A 15,603-nucleotide genomic window follows, 5' to 3' on the forward strand; every position below is an offset into this window, starting at 1 on the left:
TTAATGGCCGACCCTTCCCTTAGACGGAAGTGTTGGTGTCGAAGAGAGCATAGACTCTCTTTCTTAATTTTGCTTAACAAAAGTTATAGATTTATTTTATATCTCTCCGCCTTTTATAGGCCTCTTCGATTAACTTCCTTTTATTATAAACTTATTGAAATTAATTTTTATATTTGTTTATATTCGACCTTTCCTAATAGTAGGCGGCTTTTCTTGGAACCGAAGTTAATTAACATTGAGCCCGTCATTTCGTTTTTACCTGTTAACATATTATGCTATTTTAATGTTTTTGAAAGAATTTCTTTGATAGTCTCGTACTGTTTTCAAAGTTGAACTAACGTTTTGTTTTGTCTCTGCAGTTGTTGACGTTCAGAACGTTCAACTTGCGCTCTATCGTTACGATAGAGAGAGAGTATTCACGGTGTCACGTTGCAGTAAGAGTAGAACGATTCTAGCGTTTTGTTCATTCTTTCTTAGCTTAAATGGTTTTAATTCTAATAAAGGAACTTTTTATTTGGGAAATCTTTCAGTTTTTTTCCTTTAACAATATGTTTTAACGATATATATAATTGGGCTCATCTCTCAGGTTCTAAGTCAAGAGAGAGAGAGAGAGAGATAGAGACGGAGGGAGAGAGAGGAGGATAAACGTTTCGTTCAAGCGGGTAACGTTGTTATCGTTTTTGCTCTTCTCCCTAGTCTCTTTAGGGGAAGAAGGTAAACGTTTCTAGAGTTTTATTCTTGTTCTCAGGCTTTATGCGGTGAGAGATTTTAAACGTAGTTTATTTGATCTAGTGTTTAGTCTCTTTTCCAGCCACTGAATTATTTATCTTTCATTATGTTTTTCTGTTACATTGTAATACTGTTTTCGCAATTATTAACTTTTAATGAAGGATAGAATTGCGTGTTTCAGGTACAAACCACTTAAAGTTTCGAGTTCAGTGAAACAGAAAATCAAAAGTGATAAAGTGATAAGCGCAAAGTGTTACAGTGTTGCGTTCGAGGGTTCGTCTGTTCGTGCCAGTTGTTCGCCTAGTCTGGGACCTCTTACAAGCTCCCAAGCCCAGGGGAGAAGTAACGTCGAAGGACTTATGGGTTCATCAGGCCTTGATCGACGAACAGACGTTTCCCTCCGTGGTTTCGGGTGTAACCAACTCACGTAGCCGACGTGATCACCCCACCCACACAAAGACGAGAGAGCCCTTTTATTCCTCGTCTGCGGAAGAGGTTTCTCGCAGAAACCATGGACCAAATCTTGCAGCTTTTAAGTGCAAGTCGGTCCCTTCCGCGCAAGTCCAACTCCTAGGTGGTGCCATTAGCACTGGGTCAGTTCGGACTTGCTGCAGTACGACAACTGCACACCTCCCAGAGAGGCAAGGTGGTATCGCAACAGGCAGTAACTCTGTCTGTTGCCGCACCAGCTGTTTTAGACCCTCAGTCTCAACGGACAGTAGCTCCGTTTGTTGTTGTCTTTCTTAAACTCTAGTGGTCTATGCTGCAGACAATGCAGTCTCAGCTTGCGGTGTTGATGCAGGAGTTTCAGGCAGAGAAGGTTAGCACACCTCCTCCTGCGAGCGCTCCTCCACCTCTGCGCAGTCCACCCTACCAGACGTATGATGTTGAGGCTCCTCCTGCCTCCATGCGTGAGCTGCCGCATTGGGAGTTGCCAGGTACCAGCGCTATGCAGCAACCTCCACTTTCCTTGAGGCAGGAGCCTCATGCTATGCGGCAACCGCCTCAACTCTTGAGGCAAGAGCCTCAACTCTTGAGGCAAGAACCTCAACTCTTGAGGCAAGAACCTCAACTCTTGAGGCAAGAGCCTCAACTCTTGAGGCAAGAACCTCAACTCTTGAGGCAAGAACCTCAACTCTTGAGGCAAGAACCTCAACTCTTGAGGCAAGAGCCTCAACTCTTGAGGCAAGAACCTCAACTCTTGAGGCAAGAACCTCAACTCTTGAGGCAAGAGCCTCAACTCTTGAGGCAATAACCTCAACTCTTGAGGCAAGAACCTCAACTCTTGAGGCAAGAGCCTCAACTCTTGAGGCAAGAGCCTCTCTCTGCGCAGCCACCTCCTCAACCCTTGAGGCAGACGCAACTCTTGAGGCAGGAACCTCATGCTATGAGGCAGCCGCCTCAACGCATGCAGCAACCGCATTCTTCACAGCATGAGCCTCTCTCTGCGCAGCTACCTCCTCAACCCTTGAGGCAGACGCAACTCTTGAGGCAGGAACCTCACAGGAGCCTCATGCTATGCGGCATCCTCCTCAAACCATGAGGCAGGAGCCTCATGCTATGCGGCATCCTCCTCAACCCATGAGGCAGGAGCCTCATGCTATGCGGCAACCTCCTCTACCCATGAGGCAGCCTCATGCTATGTGGCATCCTCCTCAACCCATGAGGCAGGAGCCTCATGCTATGCGGCATCCTCCTCAACCCATGAGGCAGGAGTCTCATGCTATGAGGAGCCTCATGCTATGCGGCATCCTCCTCAAACCATGAGGCAGGAGCCTCATGCTATGCGGCAACCGCCTCAACCCATGAGGCAGGAGCCTCATACTATGCGGCATCCTCCTCAACGCATGCGGCATGAGCCTCATCCCTTGCAGCATGAGCCTCATCCCATGCAGCATGAGCCTCATACCATGCAGCATGAGCCTCATTCCATGCAGCATGAGCCTCATCCCATGCAGCATAAGCCGCACGCCATGCAACATGCTCTGCTTACCTTACAGCATGCTCTACATACAGCATGCTCTGCATACAGCATGCTCTGCATACCTTACCGCATGCTCCTCAGTCACACATCTTTGGTTGTTGCCAACTCACTAGACTGTCAAGCAGTTTCATAACGTTGCCTTCTAGTCTGCTGCTTTTGCACCAGTGAAACCCTCACTGAGAGAACTTAGCTTTTCTCGGATATGGTTCCTGTAGATGAGAAAGTGCTATTCTCCCTCCTTCTGATATTCCCTTGAGGACTCTGTCATTTGGAGAGGAGCCTTTAGCTGCTTAGCCTCCTATGGACTTTTAGTTAAGCATAACATGCTTTCAGGGAGGGTAATGGTTCCACTTCAGTTGCTAACCCCGTCTGTTACCACACCTGCTCCCATAGACCTTGAGCTTTGTTGCAAGACATGCAGTCCAAGCTTAGTCCTTGTTAGAGGATTTTTTGTTTACGGAGTCAGTGTGTCACTGGGAAGACGTTCAACAACCAGCAGAAGTGACTTGTTGTGACGCAGTGCGGCAACCTCAGCAACCCGATAAGGAGTTGTCTGTACGACCCAGACAGTCTAGACAGCTTCGGGTTGTCGCTGTACTTCCTCGCTTCCCCATGGTTGACAGTTCACAGACTGTGCAGCAGTACCATGATCTTGTGTCCGGCTCCGTCAGACGACTAGCTTTTAAGAGCTCCCACAAGTCGTCGCTGTCTGGAGATTCTCAGATGGACTATGGATCTGACCAAGGAACTGGGCCTCCTGGTCAATTTTGAGGAGTCCCAGCTCGTCCCATCCCAGACCATTGTCTACCTGGGTATGGATCTTCAGAGTCGAGCTTTTCGGGCTTTTCCGTCGGCCCCAAGGATCTACTAAGCCCTAGATTGCATCCAGAGCATGCTGAGAAGGAACCGATGCTCAGTCAGGTAGTGGATGAGTCTAACAGGGACACTTTCATCGCTGGCCCTGTTCATCGAGTTAGGGAGACGCCACCTCCGCCCCCTTCAGTATCATCTAGCGGCTCACTGGATAAAGGACATGACGCTAGAGACGATCTCAGTTCCTGTTTCCGAAGAGAGGAGGTCTACTCTCACGTGGTGAAAGAACAGCTTTCTTCTCAAGGAAGTCTACCTTTGGCTGTTCAGAAACCCGACCGCCGTCTCTTCTCTGACGCATCAGACACGGGCTGGGGTGCGACTTTGGACGGACAGGAATGCTCGGGAACATGGAATCAGGAGCTAAGGACACTTCACATCTATTGCAAGGAGCTGTTGGCAGTTCATCTGGCCTTGATAAACTTCAAGTCCCTCCAGCTTAACAAGGTGGTGGAGGTGGACTCTGACAACACCACAGCCTTGGCTTACATCTCCAAGCAGGGAGGGACTCATTCGTGGAAGTTGTTCTAGATCGCAAGGGACCTCCTCATCTGGTTAAAACATCGAAAGCTCACGCTGGTAACGAGGTTCATTCAGGGCGATATGAATGTCATGGCAGATCGCCTTAGCCGGAAGGGTCAGGTCATCCCCACAGAGTGGACCCTTCACAAGAATGTTTGCAGCAGACTTTGGGCCCTGTGGGGTCAGCCAACCATAGATCTGTTCGCTACCTCGATAACCTAGAGGCTCCCGTTGTATTGTTCTCCGATTCCAGACCCAGCAGCAGTTCACGTGGATGCTTTTCTGCTGGATTGGTCCCATCTCGATCTGTATGCATTCCCGCCGTTCAAGATTGTTAACAGGGTACTTCAGAAGTTCGCCTCTCGCAAAGGGACACGGCTGACGTTGGTTGGCTCCGCTCTGGCCCGCGAGAGAATGGTTCATAGAGGTACTGCAATGGCTGGTCGACATTCCCAGGACTCTTCCTCTAGGAGTGGACCTTCTACGTCTACCTCACGTAAAGAAGGTACATCCAAACCTCCACGCTCTTCGTCTGACTGCCTTCAGACTTTCGAAAGACTCTCAAGAGCTAGGGGCTTTTCGAAGGAGGCAGCCAGAGCGATTGCCAGAGCAAGGAGGACATCCACTCTCAGAGTCTATCAGTCTAAAGGGGAAGTCTTCCGAAGCTGGTACAAGGCCAATGCAGTTTCCTCATCCAGTACCACTGTAACCCAGATTGCTGACTTCCTGTTACATCTAAGGAACGTAAGATCCCTTTCAGCTCCTACGATTAAGGGTTACAGAAGTATGTTGGCAGCGGTTTTCCGCCACAGAGGCTTGGATCTTTCCACCAACAAAGATCTACAGGACCTCCTTAGGTCTTTTGAGACCTCAAAGGAACGTCGGTTGTCCACTCCAGGCTGGAATCTAGACGTGGTCCTAAGGTTCCTTATGTCATCAAGATTTGAACCTCTCCAATCAGCCTCTTTTAAGGACCTCACATTAAAAACTCTTTTCCTCGTGTGCTTGACAACAGCTAAAAGAGTAAGTGAGATCCACGCCTTCAGCAGGAACATAGTTTTCACATCTGAAACGGCTACATGTTCCTTGCAGCTCGGTTTTTTGCTAAAACGAGCTTCCTTCACGTCCTTGGCCTAAGTCGTTCGAGATCCCAAGCCTGTCCAACTTGGTGGGGGACGAACTGGAGAGAGTACTTTGCCCAGTTAGAGCTCTTAGGTACTATCTAAAAAGGTCATAACCTTTACGAGGACAATCAGAAGCCTTATGGTGTGCTATCAAGAAGCCTTCTCTTCCAAGGTCTAAGAACTCAGTTTCTTACCTATTCAGGCTCCTGATTAGGGAAGCACATTCTCATCTGAAGGAAGAAGACCTTGCTTTGCTGAAGGTAAGGACACATGAAGTGAGAGCTGTGGCTACTTCAGTGGCCCTCAAACAGAACCGTTCTCTGCAGAGTGTTATGGATGCAACCTATTGGAGAAGCAAGTCAGTGTTCGCATCATTCTATCTCAAAGATGTCCAGTCTCTTTACGAGAACTGCTACACCTTGGGAGCATTCGTAGCAACGAATGCAGTAGTAGGCGGGGGCTCAGCCACTACATTCCCATAATCCCATAACCTTTTTAACCTTTCTCTTGAATACTTTTTATGGGTTGTACGGTCGGCTAAGAAGCCTTCCACATCCTTGTTGATTTGGCGGGTGGTCAATTCTTTCTCGAGAAGCGCCGAGGTTAAAGGTTGTGATGAGGTCCTTTAGTATGGGTTGCAGCCCTTTATACTTCAGCACCTAAGAGTCGTTCAGCATCCTAAGAGGACCGCTACGCTCAGTAAGGAAGACGTACTTAATAAAGGCAGAGTAATGGTTCAAGTCGTCTTCCTTACCAGGTACTTATTTATTTTATGTTATTTTTGAATAACTAATAAAATAAAATACGGGATACTTAGCTTCTTTGTTAACATGTATGCTGGTCTCCACCCACCACCCTGGGTGTGAATCAGCTACATGATTATCGGGTAAGATTAATATTGAAAAATGTTATTTTCATTAGTAAAATAAATTTTTGAATATACTTACCCGATAATCATGATTTAATTGACCCACCCTTCCTCCCCATAGAGAACCAGTGGACCGAGGAAAAAATTGAGGTGGTGTTGACAAGAAGTACTGGAGTACCTGACCACAGATGGCGCTGTGGTGTTCACCCCCACCTGTATAGCGATCGCTGGCGTATCCCGACCGTAGATTTCTGTCGGCAACAGAGTTGACAGCTACATGATTATCGGGTAAGTATATTCAAAAATTTATTTTACTAATGAAAATAAAATTTTTCAGAGGGTGGGAACGGATTATTTTTGTTTTAGTTATTTTATATAGGAAAAATTGATCTGAGATACGAGCAAATTGACATATGAGCTCGGGTCCTGGAACGCATTAAGCTTGTATCTCAAGGTATTAATGTATATATAAACTATGGAGAGACTGGAATCACTTGAACCCAGTCTTCAAAGGCATGGTATTCTTACCTCGGGTACTAACTGTATTGCATGGACATGAGAATGTATAATGAATAGTGTACATTATAATCATGCACCAATCATCAGTGATATTTTCTTTACCTTAACAGAATAAAGCCAGTACATAGAGACGGTGAAAGCAAGGCAGAATTTGTCATCCTCGCGCTTTTGTTACCGAGGTTAGCCCAAGTGTGTTGACTACAGTACCAGGCTCACACATGAGATAAGTAAGGTTGTGATACCAGGATTTGACCCACTGTGGCTGTGTACTCTGTGATGCCCAGAACTAGGGTAAGTATAAAGCTGGAATATTTCTTGAGTATCAGTAGATTCAATTCTTCATATTATGTAATGAGCAATCACCTTTAACTTGGTGCAAAGATTTCCAAGTTAACGAAACCTTTGTCCTTTACTTAGGAGAATGAAAATATTACAACTGGAATACATTGGTTGAAATTCTATAACAAGGTGCAAGTAGTTGGCCTGTGTTTACCAGACAGGAGTGGGAAACCCCGCCCTCCTGCTTGCTCACTGAGTACAGTAGTCACTTCGATTGCAGCTGGGACTTTCTACGGGTTGGTGATGGCGGGTAAGTATGAGTAAAGGACTCAGGTTTGTACAAATAATTGGGAAAAATACAAATTTCCAATTGTTCCATAACTGAAATCCAAACCACGCTATTTAATTAGGGGTATTACTTTCAGCGTAGCTGAAATGACGAGCCATTAGATTTTTAACGAGGGTTTACTACCCCCTCGCTAGTTAGCGAAGGGGTAGGGGAGGGGTAGCTAGCTACCCCTCCCCCCTCACACACCGGTGAGTAGCTATTTGCTTTTGGCTCGGGTGATGAACAGACGTGTCTGCTCCCACCCTCGCTTATTGACAGCCTTAATCTTTTTTGCTTTTTATTTGCAGTGTGTGCTTGGAAGTTTGCCTCTACCATTATGCGGAAGTGCCCTGGATTACCTGACCGCCCTTGTGGTACATATATATCGGCGGTCGAAACGGACCCTCACACCTTATGTCCGTTCTGCAGGGGCCAACGGTGTGATAGAGACAAAGTGTGTAGTGAGTGTAGGGAGTGGTCTACCTCCCAGTGGGAGAGGTTTTCCCGGCACCGGAAGAAGTAGTCCAAAAGGGATCTTTCTCCTTCAAGGGTTTCCTTGAAGAAAGAAAATTCCAAGGACTCTTCTTCCGTAGCCCGAACCTCCTCCAAAGCTCCCGCTCGATCGGTCTCTTCCGAGAGGCCGCCGAGTGGTAGCGTAGGCCGTTCTTTTGTTGACTGACCTCGGGGTTCAGGAGAAGGAGTTGCCTCCCATAGCGAAGCAGCTCCTCCTCCTTCCCCGGGGGAGGATTTATCTATTAACACTTGCTAATGATGATTTGTTGCAGCTTTGGGTTTCCTTGGGGCTTAAGGGCTCCCCCTCCAGGGAAGCCCTGTTTGACATAATAGTTGGGGGCTGCTGTCAAACAGTCGCCGGCGGTAGCAGAGGTTGACCTTCTGTCTATCGTCGACGTTGGTAGCAGAGGTAGACCCTCTGTCTATCGTCGACGTTGTTGTGGCAGGGGCCTCCGACGAGTTAGGTCAAACCCCTACCTTGGTTCCCGATGCAGCTGAAGGCTTAGTTTCTCCCTCCGAACATCCTTCGAGGGAGGAGCCAAGTCCAACGGTCTCTCCTGCAGGTGATTCTCCCCCTCGGGGGAATTCACTGACAGACTCCTCTTTGGAGGACTGCCGATGGTCTGCCTGCTGCCCCCAGAGGACGTATCCGTCGGAGGGCTCGCCCTCCTCTTCGCCGTAGAGGCCTTCCTTCTCCTCACAAGGGAGTTAAGAGGCGCCTCTTCGGCTCTTCTCCATTGCAGTCCCCCGCAGAGGTTCCTCCTCGCTGTGCACCGACCATTGCAGTTGCATCCTGGGACCTCTGCTGATCGTTCTCCTTCGCCTGCCAGACCTTCGGACCTGCCGTCTCCGTTCCTGGCTGCTGACGCGCTTTGGGCGCCCACGCATCCCGTTATCCAACGTGCACCGGTCCCTTCGGGGCAAAAGGGGCTTTCTCACAATGTGAGAAAGTCCCTTAAGTGCCAGGTATCCCCTGCGCTCCGTTCTCCTGCGCAATTGCGCGCAAGCGCTCGCCTGCAGTGAAGTCCTCTCTGCTCAGAACTTCATCCTCGGAGACAACGCCCCAGAGACCTTCTGCAGCTGAGACTACTCGCCATCGCTCTCCTGCAGCTGAGACTACTCGCCATCGCTCTCCTGCTCGCCAGCGCTCTCCTGTTCGCCAGCGATCTACTCCTTGCCAGCGTACAACTGCGCGCCCTCATCTTGATGCGCGCCCACGATCTCCTGCTTGCCAGCGCTCTTCACCTGCGCGCCAGCGTTCTCCTGCACGCCATCGTTCGCCTGCGCGCCCACGATCTCCGGATCTGGGCGCAAGAAGGAAGAACCGAGTTTCTTCTTCTCTTCAGCGTTCGCCTACGCGCCTAAGGACCCCGCCAGCTCATCAGCCATCGCCTACGCGCCATAGGACCCTGCCAGCTCGTCAGCCCATCGCGTGCAGACACCAGTTCCTGCTGTGCGCCCTCCTGCACACCCACGCGCTAGGGGTAACACCATTGCGCATGGGCGCTCGCCTAGAGCGCGCCGAGATCCTGCGCGCCCACGCGCTCGCGAACAATCTCCATCGCGCGTGCAAACGCTTGCATTCCCGCCTGCGCTTCCTGCTTCTCCAGATCGCGTAACTGCGTGCCATTGATCTCCTGAGTGCCCACGTGCTCCATCGCCTTCTCGCCATCTCTGAGATCTCCTACGCTCCCGCGCGCACCCTCACCTGTGCGCAGTCGTTCGCCTACACGCCCTGCGCGCCTTTTGCCAGCGCGCCATCGCTCGCCAACGCGCCATCGCTCTCCTGCGCGCCAACACGCGCCTGCACGCCCACGCGCCAACACTCGCCTGCACGCCCACGCGCGCCCTTGCTATCATCCCCGCGCGCGCGCGACCGATCACCCGAGCGCGTTCCTAGTAGGGTACTAACACGCAAGCGCCAGCGCGATCCCAAGCATGTTTCTCATCGGGAGGCACAACTCGAGCCTAAAGGAACGAGAGCAGTCAGGTCATCCTGACGTGTTCCCCCCCACCCCCCACCCCAACCCCCCGCAAGCGCAGACCAGCACGCTCGCAGGAGGGAGGGAAATCACTAGATGGGTCCAGTAACCAACCGTCCTCTTCTTCCCTTTCCTTCCAGGCAGGTCCAGCAGTCGTGTCTACTCCAAAGGATCGCCCGATCCCCTTCCCTTCCGAGGGAGTCTCTGACAGCGCTGCTGTCAGTAAGCAGCCATGGTTTGAATCCCTCATCAGAGCTGTCGTGCAGGCTGTCAAACCTGCCTTCGCTGAGATGGGTCTCAAAACTATGGCGGCTCCGACCCCACTGAAGAGAAATAGAGGAGTAGAAACCGTGGTAACTTCTCCGAGGGTCAAGCTGGCTCCTCGGACATCCTTGAGGAAGGCTCCCTCTCCCCCCCCTCCCCCCAGACGTTTTCTCCCTCTCCCGTGGACGAACATTTTCCGTCCTCAGGGGAGTCATACGAGGTGAGGCGTTCTCCCATCGCACCAATGGGAGAAACCCCACCTCGCGCTGGAGAATCATCCCAGGTTGGAGCGAGAAGAGCCCGCAGACGATGTTGTTGGAGTCCTGTATTCCTCCCAGGAAGGAACCCAAGGATTCCAAGACAGTCCCCAAGTCATCCTGAAGGATCCGTCCAGAACCTACAAGACCTGCGGAGAACGTCCACTTATCCCCCCAAGAAGACCCTTTGAGGACAGGAGACTTCGCTGCCAGTTCTCCAGGAGGGTAGCCACAAGAGTCAGAGCATGCCTTCTGGCTAGTCCTGACCCTGATGAGGCATCTCAACAGGATTCCCGATCCTGAGATTCCTCCTCGCGAGGGCAAGGACACGGTCCTGGATCGAATCTTTGGCACTCAGAAACCTGCTAAGGCCAGTGCAGCTTTGCCCTGGTGCCAAGGGATGAAGAGTGCCAGGGATAAGGTCGAGGGCCAGCTCTCCGAGCTCGCCTCCTCCAGCCGTTCCACTGCTGGCAACAAACTCCTCCCGCCTCCTCGCGTCCAAGAGAGGAGGTACCTCGAGATCACGGAGTAGGCTTGTTTAGCTCTTCCCCTGCACCACTCTGTGGAAGAGCTTACCAAGGGAGTCCCTCTTGAGAGACACACTAGCCGGTAAGTGACTTTCTCGGCGACAGAGATCATAAGCCAGGAGAAGGTTGCAAAGTGTGCCATGCAGGCTACTTCGTGGCTTGACATCTGGCTGGGATCTCTTGGCATCCTTTTGCGATAGGAAGATTTGTCTAAGGAGAGCACCAGGAAGGCCCTGGAGGCCTTCCTCCTCTCGGGCACCCGCACCATTGAGTTTCTGGCCCACCAAATCTCAAACTTGTGGGCCAACTCAATCCTGAAACGTCGTGATGCGGTGGCAGAGAGGTTCCACGCGAAGGTCCCAGCCGTCGAGGTCAGCAGGCTCAGACATTCTTCCCATCTAGGGAAGAACCTGTTCGAGCCTAAAGACTTGGAACAGGCAGCCGAGAGGTGGAGGAAGTCCAACCAGGACTCCCTCCTTCATAGGGCTCTTACATTAAAGCCCTATAAACCTCCGGCACCTCAACAACCTCGCCCGTCCAAGACAACGAAACCGGCTGTGGCAGCGAAGGCAACGGTTTCGAAGCCCTTTCCTGTCAAAGACAAGAAAGGCAAAAAGTCTTCCTGGGGAGGAAAGAATCCTAGAGGGAGCAGCCGAGGCTGCAAACGCTAGGATTGGCAGTCCCCCTGCATTATAACACCCTACCTCCCCTGACAGCGGATCCAGTGTCGTTGAGCTCCTTTGCCATGGAATTGGCAAGGGGCCAAGCCCTTGGGGCAGAAGTAGAGACCATGTTAAAGAAGGGCGCTCTCCAGGAGGTCGTCGACAGTTCTTCAGGCTTCTTCAGTCGACTCTTTCTTGTAAAGAAGGCGTATGGAGGCTGGACACCAGTCATCGACCTCTCAGCCCTGAACAGACTTGTCAAACAAACCCCGTTCAGCATGGAGACGGCGAACACGGTCAGACTTGCAGTGAGACCACAAGACTTCATGTGTACACTGGACCTGAAGGACGCGTACTTCCAGATCCCAGTCCATCCGTCTTCAAGGAAGTACTTAAAGTTCAGCCTAGACAACAAGATCTACCAGTTCAAGGTGCTGTGTTTTGGTCTCTCCACAGCACCTCAAGTATTCACCAGGGTGTTCACACTGATTTCTTCGTGGGCACACAGGATCGGCATCCGTCTCCTCCGCTATCTGGACGACTGGCTGATCCTGGCAGACTCGGAGTTGACCCTTCTTCGACACCGAGACAAGCTTCTGGGACTTTGCCAAGATCTAGGGATCATGGTAAATCTCGAGAAATCTTCCCTGCTTCCAACTCAACGACTGGTATATCTAGGCATGATCTCCACAAAGCCTTCCCATCAGACGACAGGATAGCAAGGCTGAGGGGGGTCGCAGTTCCTTTCCTCAGACGAGAAGAACTCCCAGCCCAATCGTGGTTACGTCTCCTCGGTCACTTTTCTTCTCTGGCCCGTCTAGTTCCAAATGGTCGTCTCAGGATGAGATCCCTGCAATGGCGACTCAAGTCCCGGTGGAATCAAGGACACGATTCCCCGGACATCTTGGTCCCAATGGGTCCTGCGGAACGGTTGGATCTTCAGTGGTGGTTGACAGAGGAAAACCTACGAAAGGGAGTGGATCTTCTCGTCCTCCCCCGGATTTGATGCTGTTTTCGGACGCCTTAAAAAAAGGGTGGGGGTCCCACGTTCTGAACCACAGGACCTCAGGCCTCTGGTCAGAATTAGAAAAGTGCCTCCACATAAACTTACTAGAAATGAAGGCCGTGTATCTGGCACTTCAGCAATTGCAACAATACCTGGCGGGTCACTCCGTGGTGGTGATGAGCGACAACACCACAGTAGTGGCTTACATCAGCAAGCAGGGAGGTACCTTTTCACAGCAGCTATCCCATCTCGCAGTAGAGATACTGAGATGGACCGAAGTCCACTCGATTCCACTATCAGCTCGCTTCATTCCAGGCAAGAGGAATGTGCTCACCGACAGTCTGAGGAGGGCATCTCCGATATTGAGTACCGTGTGGTCTTTGGATCGTCTAGTAGCCTACAAAGTCCTGACTTTGTGGGGTTCCGCGACTATGGATCTGTTTGTGACAGCCTTGAATATCAAGCTCCTGCTGTACTGCTCCCCAGTCCCGGACCCCAAGGCACTCTGGCAAGATGCCTTTCAACAACGGTGGGACAACATCGACGTCTACGCCTTTCCCCCGTTCTGTCTGATGAGAAGGGTACTCAACAAGACCAGAATATCGGTCAACCTTTCGATGACCTTAATAGCTCCGCTATGGCATCTCGCCGAGTGGTTCCCGGACCTTCTGCAGCTCCTGACGTAACTCCCGAGAGAACATCCTTCTCGACACGAGCTACTCAGACAACCACATGCCAACATCTTCCACAAAGCCGTAGCATCGCTATGACTTCACGCCTGGAGACTATCCAGCGTCACCTCACAGAGAGAGGTTTTTCGCAACAAGTTGCGTAAAGGATGTCTCGACACCTGCGAAGGTCATCCGCAGGGGTCTACCAGGCAAAGTGGAGTGTCTTCTGTGGTTGGTGTCGTGGAAGGGGTCTCTCCACTCGATGCCACTATTCCAGCAATAGCGGAGTTTCTCATGTATTTGCGGTAAGAAATGCGCCTTTCAGTCTCGGCAGTGAAAGGCTATCGGTCAGCCTTAGTTCTTGCCTTCAGGCTCAAAGGAATGGACATTTCCTCTTCGCTGGAACTTTCTCTATTTATACGAAGTTATGAACTTACCTGCCCCGAGTCGGAAGTGAGACTTCCTCCATGGAACGTGGTTCGAGTCCTCAGGTCTCTTAAGAGACCTCCTTTCGAACCATTATGCCAGGCTTCTGATCGCCACCTGACTTGGAAGACTGTGTTCCTGCTTGCTCTGGCCTCGGCCAAGCGAGTCAGCGAACTTCATGGTCTCTCGTATGACATCGCCTATTCAAGGGGATGGGGGGAGGTAACATTCAGATTCGTCCCTGAGTTTGTAGCTAAGATTTCGAGTCTCCGTTCTGTAACAGTTGACCCAGACCATCTCCTACTGTGCCCAGTAAGGAGTCTGAGGCTCTATCTTAAGAGAACAGCTGCAATTCATCATCGGGTGCAAGCATTGTTCGTGAGCACAGGAAGGACGAAGAGGAGGGTCACTAAGAATACAATCTCAGCTTGGATTTGCAGGGTTATCTACCATTCCCTGAATCCTGACCCTCCTCCGTCACGTCGCCCTAGGGCACATGATGTCAGGGGCATTGCTACGTCCCTGGCATTCAAGAGAAATTACTCTGTGATGCAGGTTCTACAAGCAGGGGTTTGGAAGTGTCAAACGAACTTCACAGCCCACTACCTGAAGACGTGACCCACAGGAGGCTCGATACGTTCTCCATCGGCCCTGTGGTGGCTGCACAACAGATGGTTTAAACCTCAGGCTCCTTAATGGACAAGTAGCAGAAGGTTGAGTGCATTGTTACCCGGTTTTAGTCTGCATGAATGAAAAGGTATGCCTGGCCCTTATTCTTTTCTTCATTCTCCCCTCTCTTGGGGAAAACAGCATCCTGGGTTCTCTGCACAGCTGACCTCAAACCACTGCAGGTAAACCATGTTTCCTAGTGTTCCTAGTATTAAGTTAATACTGTCACGTCCCCATACCCTTACGAGGTGGTATTGGGATCGTCTTAACCTAGGTTTCCATCTAAAGGACTTCAGGTCAACTTCCTAGGACGAGTCACACTTCACTTCTTCACACACTAGCTTACGTAGGCCGCGGTCCTTGCAGATACCGAGTCCCCGGGCAGTACGGCTGGGACTTACCACCCTACCTAAGGGTTAAGTCACCCTAATTAAATAGCGTGGTTTGTATTTCGGTTACGGAACAAATGACAAATTCGTAGATAATTTGTATTTTTCCTAACCATACAAACCTTAGCTATTTAATCAAACTTGGCCGCCAGCCCTGTCCCCCGGGAAGTCCTACCTCTAAGCAAAGTGAGCTACTCACCGGTGTGTGAGGGGGGGAGGGTAGCTGGCTACCCCTCCCCTACCCCAAGCTAGTTGCGAGGGGGTAGTAAACCCTCGTTAAAAATCTAATGGCTCGTCATTTCAGCTACGCCGAAAGTAATACCCCTAATTAAATAGCTAAGGTTTGTATGTTTAGGAAAAATACAAATTATCTATGAATTTGTCATATCTGTCATTTGTTCCTATGCAAATACAAACCCTCGTCCTTTACATAGGAGAATGAAATTAGCGCAAGTTGGTGCACAGCTATAAAAATTTTTAACAAGGTGTTAACAACCGGATTGATAACCGTTCTGGTTTTATCAGTGGTAGCAGGGCGAAGCACTTCCCTACCCACCCGCTCATACCTTTTCCACTTTGATCTTAGCAGTTGTTGAAGACAGTCTCTCCTTCCACATTCGCTGGCTTTAGCAAATGGAACCAATACACTTAATTTTATTCCCGTTGATGCATTAATGTCTGAGAGATGTCATCTTTGAGTTGGAGACTTGATGAACATCATGGCTTTATTAACTCTTTATGTTGGCTAAAGGTGAACAACTGTCAGCCCAGTGGCTCACTTTTATCTCCTTGGAGGTAGATTTCCCTGTAGTCGTAGGAATAGAGAACCCCTGTAAGAACTCTGGTTTTCTGCCTGTGTTTGCCGATCAGCCAGCAGACACACGCAAACAACATGCATCCTAGCGAGTGCTGTTGATTCAAAATTTTTAGCCTTGCTTATTGGAAGCTGCTGTTTTGCGATACGATTGCCTGACTTGGTCAGCGATCAAATCACAAGGTTCGCTTCATAAGTTA

The 15,603-nt window shown here is 50.3% G+C and overlaps 1 long non-coding RNA gene across 2 annotated transcripts in view; it reads left to right on the forward strand.

Moving 5' to 3' along the window:
* LOC137655138 (uncharacterized) overlaps positions 1 to 15,603 on the forward strand; it is a 61,781-nt gene that overhangs the window by 29,111 nt on the left and 17,067 nt on the right. For both annotated transcript variants that reach the window (XR_011046832.1, XR_011046831.1), the window contains one exon: positions 6,727 to 6,907. This is a non-coding gene — a long non-coding RNA (uncharacterized lncRNA). The remainder of the gene's footprint in view (positions 1 to 6,726; positions 6,908 to 15,603) is intronic.

Source organism: Palaemon carinicauda, chromosome 16 (genome assembly GCF_036898095.1).
Source record: "Palaemon carinicauda isolate YSFRI2023 chromosome 16, ASM3689809v2, whole genome shotgun sequence".
NCBI lineage: Eukaryota > Metazoa > Arthropoda > Malacostraca > Decapoda > Palaemonidae > Palaemon > Palaemon carinicauda.